This window comes from Bidens hawaiensis, unplaced genomic scaffold (genome assembly GCF_021521415.1).
Source record: "Bidens hawaiensis isolate Kalapana, Puna unplaced genomic scaffold, B.hawaiensis_p1.1 tig00031415_1, whole genome shotgun sequence".
NCBI lineage: Eukaryota > Viridiplantae > Streptophyta > Magnoliopsida > Asterales > Asteraceae > Bidens > Bidens hawaiensis.
The window spans coordinates 1-4,928 of record NW_027495281.1 but is presented as its reverse complement, the minus strand read 5'-3'; the positions used below and the strand labels follow the sequence as shown (position 1 = coordinate 4,928).

At 39.3% G+C, this 4,928-nt stretch overlaps 1 pseudogene; it reads right to left on the bottom strand.

Moving 5' to 3' along the window:
• Positions 1-1,016: 1,016 nt before the first annotated feature.
• On the bottom strand, positions 1,017-2,259 carry LOC143582033 (putative O-methyltransferase 3 pseudogene; annotated as a pseudogene).
• Positions 2,260-4,928: the final 2,669 nt, after the last annotated feature.

The following is a 4,928-nucleotide window of genomic DNA, read 5'->3' as shown; positions in this document are numbered from 1 at the left end:
AAGTCAAACAGTATTCTCGGGCACCTTGGTTCTCGGCTCATCTGGTTTTCGGCACAAGGGGTTCTCGGAAATTTTTTGCTTTCGGTTGTGTTTTGGGTTATCGGTCTTAGAGCTTTCGGTCTTAGGGATTTCGGTACAAGGAGTTCTCGGTTCAACTGTGTTCTTGGAGTTGGTTTGGGATTTCGGTGTGTGTTTCAGTTCTCGGTTAAAGCTACTGTTTTCGGTCTGACTAGTTTTCGGCTAAAATGGACTCAAGGAGACACGTCGACCTCAGCAAATATCCATCAGGAGCTTGACTCTGTAATGGGAACCACCACTCATGTTCCCCGTCTACTGTCTGCGGATGGATACGATGAGTGGAAGTATCGGTTCGATAGGTATATGAAGATGAAAGACTCCAAGGGTTGGAGAAGCATTCTGAGGGGTCTAAATGTGGTCACTTTTACGTTGGACGATTCAGATAGAACTGTGGCTCCTAAACCAGAGGAGTTGTTCACTGATGAAAACTTCACTCTGGTGGAGGACGATGAGAGAGCCTTTTCTACTCTCACCTTAGCACTATCTCCTGATATTGCTATTGGTCTTCAAGATGCAAAGTCAGCTAAAGAGTTATGGATGATGAGAGAGCCTTTTTCTCTCTCAGTTTAGTCTTCATTTTTTATAAGCTTTGAAATAATAATAGATTTTATTAGTCTTTTAAAAATAATTGTTATGTCTAATTGGTTTAAGTCGTAGACTGCGAATTAAAAATATTATATCAAATGACCAAGCTCATATTGTGCTAACCATTTGGCTTCATGCCTAACACAATACCACCTTGAAGAATATCCATACATACATAATTAAAGTCTTGAAGCCTGGGTACACACACACCTTGCACGCCCTCTAGCATCGCAGAGAGTTCAGTTACCTAGAAAGCAACCATGTTACCTAGAAAGCAATGTAAAATGAAAACATTCGTACAACACAACCACAATACAAAACAATCATGTTACCTAGAAAGCAATGTAGCTTATCTAGGGATAAACCGGAGTTATTTTGTAATTTGTAAAGCCAGCATCAAGGAAGAGCTTTGCCCAATCTTTTTCGCTTCTATGTTTTCCTGTCATCAGAGTCATCATATGCAAATCAAAGAGAAGTTGAGTCTCAAGCAGTTCATTCTCTCCTTTGTGAACATGCAAGACCATGTCTATGATAATCATTTTCCCTCCATTTTCCTTGGAATTGCTTCTTTACATTTCTTCACTTCATGCATTCTTCATCATTCCAATCGTGTAGAATCCACTAGGTTTATTTATTTTTTTCATAAAATTAAGAAAACATAAATCAACATAAAAGTTAGCAAAAAGAAAAAATTGCTAAAAAGTATTTGAAATAAGTTGTGGAAAAGAAACTAATGATTACATCAAAATAGGTAAAGGATGTATATTGAGAATACCTTAAGCAACACTGCATTAGCTTTAGGAATGGCTCTAAACATGTCTTCACCAACATAACTCAAATTCTTACTTCCAACCAAACCATCAATTACATGAGGAAGATCGAAACTGATGCATCTAATATTGGGATAAGCATTGGCAATAGCTTTGGCAATGGTCCCAGTACCACCTCCAACATCGACAATCGAATCTAACCCTACAAAAACGGCCCCACAATGTTTCAAAATGACACTTATAACAATCCTTGAATCGCTAGCCATTGCTTCATTGAAGAACTGATTAAACGTCAGATCTTGGCTTGCAAGATCCCACAACGTCCTCTCATGTGTTGTGAGAAACGCGGTGGCATCATCATTTTGGAACCATGTGCTCATGTCTTTCCATGGATCGATCATTATTGGATCCGTTACGAATAGCAAAAAGGGCCTAAGGCTTAATGGCTCTTTCTTTAGAAGCAATCGAGAAGTAGGAGCTAGCAAATAGCCTTCTTCGCCCTCCTCATTATTGCCTCCGGGTGTGATAGATACACTTTGTTTCACAAAGAAACCGGAGTGTACAAGGATGCGCATAAGTCGATAAACAAAAGGAGTTCTATCCTGGTTTATGGAGAGGGCTTCAACTAACTCGGAAAGTAACATTGGTGAACTGTGACGATTGATGATATCAGGTATTTCTCACTGAATTGCACATTTAAGTGCCATGGAATTTATAAAGCTGAAAATATGGTTCCATATGTGAGCTTGAGAATCAAGTAACTCATCTTTAGATAGCTCACAATTTTGCAATGCCATCTTTTTTGGTTTTTCTACAATCTCTCTATACTAGAGACAAATTGACTCTTTATATAATGTGAGCATAGAGATCACCCTTTCAATATATAGAAAAAAGATGGGAAGAGAAATGATTAAGCTAGACCTGGTATTTTAAAATAAAATAAATAAATAATCTTTCAATATATTCCAAATATTTAACCTTCCCGTTTCACGAGTACTTCTTATCTACCATCGGTACATAACATGTCCTTTATATGTCATCAATCAAATATGCTGAGTAGCAAAGCAAATTAAAAAAAATGTTAAATTAGTACGAAGAATTTTATACACTCTTCGTACATAGCATTTTAACATTATATACCCAACTAAAATTAATGCTTTTTTTTGTTTATGGCATTTTCATTTGGTTTCTAACGGTTGGAAATTTAGTATAATAGTTATTGTAATATACTATATTTGAATGAGAAATCGATAAGTTGCAAGAGTTCATTGAATTATTCAAGTCTCATAAGTGTTGTATTCAAATTACAACTTAACTCTGGGTCTGTTTGGTATGAGGTAATGGAATGGACGACGGAATGGAATGGACGTGGTAATGGAATGGGCAAAGGAATTGAATTATTACATTTCCAATGAGATGTTTGGTTACTACATGGGAATGCAATGAATGATTACTTTGCGTTGTTTGATAGGTAGGAAAAAAAGAAAAAACAAAACCAAAATGGTAGTGAGTGGCGGTGGTGGTGGGAGGTAGGTGGCGGTCGTGGCATTGGTGGGTGGTGATGGTGATTGGTGGTGGCGGGTAGTGGTGGGCGACCGGAGATAATGGTGGTTGGAGGTGGATGGTGGTGGTGGTAGTGGTGTTTGGGGTGGGTGGTGGCGTAACAGTGGAGGTGGCAAGCGGTATTGGCAGTGGCGGTGGTGGGCATCGGTGACGGTCGGCGGCGGGTGGTGGTGGTGAGGGGCGAGGGTGATAGTTTATGGTGGCGACAGGCAGGTGGCGGTGGTGCGCGGCTGGCACTGATGGCAGCGGTTGGTGGCGGTAACATTGGCGGTGGACGACAATGGTAGTGGTTGGTGGCAGCGGCGGTGGTGGTTGTTGGTGGTGGTGGGTGTTGATGGTGGTGGGTAATGGTGGTGGGAGGGTGGTGGAGGTGATGTATGGTGAAAGAGGGAATGGAATGGAAAAAAACATGGGGTATGGATGGAATGAAATATGGGTATTTTAGAGGGAATGGAATGGATTAGGTAATGGGTCATTCAATTCCTTTGATCAACCAAAAACACTTTTCTCCATTCCCTCACAATGAGTCATTCCATTCCGCCCTCCATTCCTGCATACCAAGTCTCATAAGTGTTGCATTCAAATTACAACTTAACTCTTAGGGTATGTTTGGTTGGAGGTAATGGAATGAAGGGGAAATGGAATAAGAGAAGAAATGGAATGGACAAGAGAATGAAATTGATCATTACCATTCCTTTGTCTTGTTTGGTTAACCTATGGGAATGAATGGATTATTAGTTTATGTTGTTTGGTATCCAAGAAAATTGTATGAATGAAATATAAATAATAAAAACACTCCTATTTCAAAATACTTTTTACAAAAAAAAAAAAAAAAAAAAACAACCCTACAATGGCAACAATGGTAGCTTCGGCGACGAAAATGGTGGCGGTCAGGCGGCAGGGGTCGCGGTGGTAGCATTAGTAGTGATGGCAATGATACGGTGGTGGTGGTTGGGCAACGACAGTGGTGGTGGCGGTAATGGTCAGTCAGCAGTAGTGATAATGATTGAGGTGGTTACGGCGACGTTGTTGGCAGCGGCGGTGGTGATGTCGGCGGAGTTGGTGGTGGTGCCGATGGTAGTGGTGGTGGTGGTTGTTAGGTGGTGTTGAGAAAATATGGTGAAGGAGGAATGAAATGAAAAAAAAGAATGGGGTGGGAAGAAATGGTTTTAATGGAATGGGATTCCATGTGTAATAGGTGATTCAATTCCACTGAGTAACCAAACAACACTTTTTTCATTTTCACGTAATGAGTCATTCTATTCCTCCTATCATTACTGCATACCAAACGCTACCTTGTAGTTAATGGTGTGTTAACTCAAGACTTTTGGTTGGGACATGGCTCATGTATATATATTACCATAGGTCTTGTGATAATTTTTGGTAGAGAGAAAACTTGTTCATGCAATCTCACACGCAACCAAATTAAAGTATTTCCCAACTTTTCGATCTTTCACGCTCTTGTTTTAGGTATAGTTCATGTGCTAGGAAAATCCCGACTGTACAATCTGCTTAGGCTGTTGCACCCTAGAAAACAGACGGGTTCACCTGGGTGGCCCGAAAATCTGTTTTAAGGGAAGCATGTTTTACATGCGCCTCAGTCACCATATTTCTAGCTTTGTTATTTCTTTCTAATTTGTTTGTATTTTGATTTCTATCTTGTAATTTTCTTTTCTTGTTTATGTATTGTAATATGCATTATGCTAATAAAATTTTCATTTTTATTGCATTTTATGAACGATATTCCTACAAACTTAAAACAGATATTAAACAACCGTTCTGTGTTTTAAAAGGAAACAATAGATAAAATTCGCTTTCTGTCACTTGTCGGAAACTTTGAGTTTGGTATACGGTTTTTTCCTTGGCTTTTAGTAAGCCTATATTTTATTTATTTAAGGGGGGAAATGAAAAAAAAACGTTTTCCTAACATTA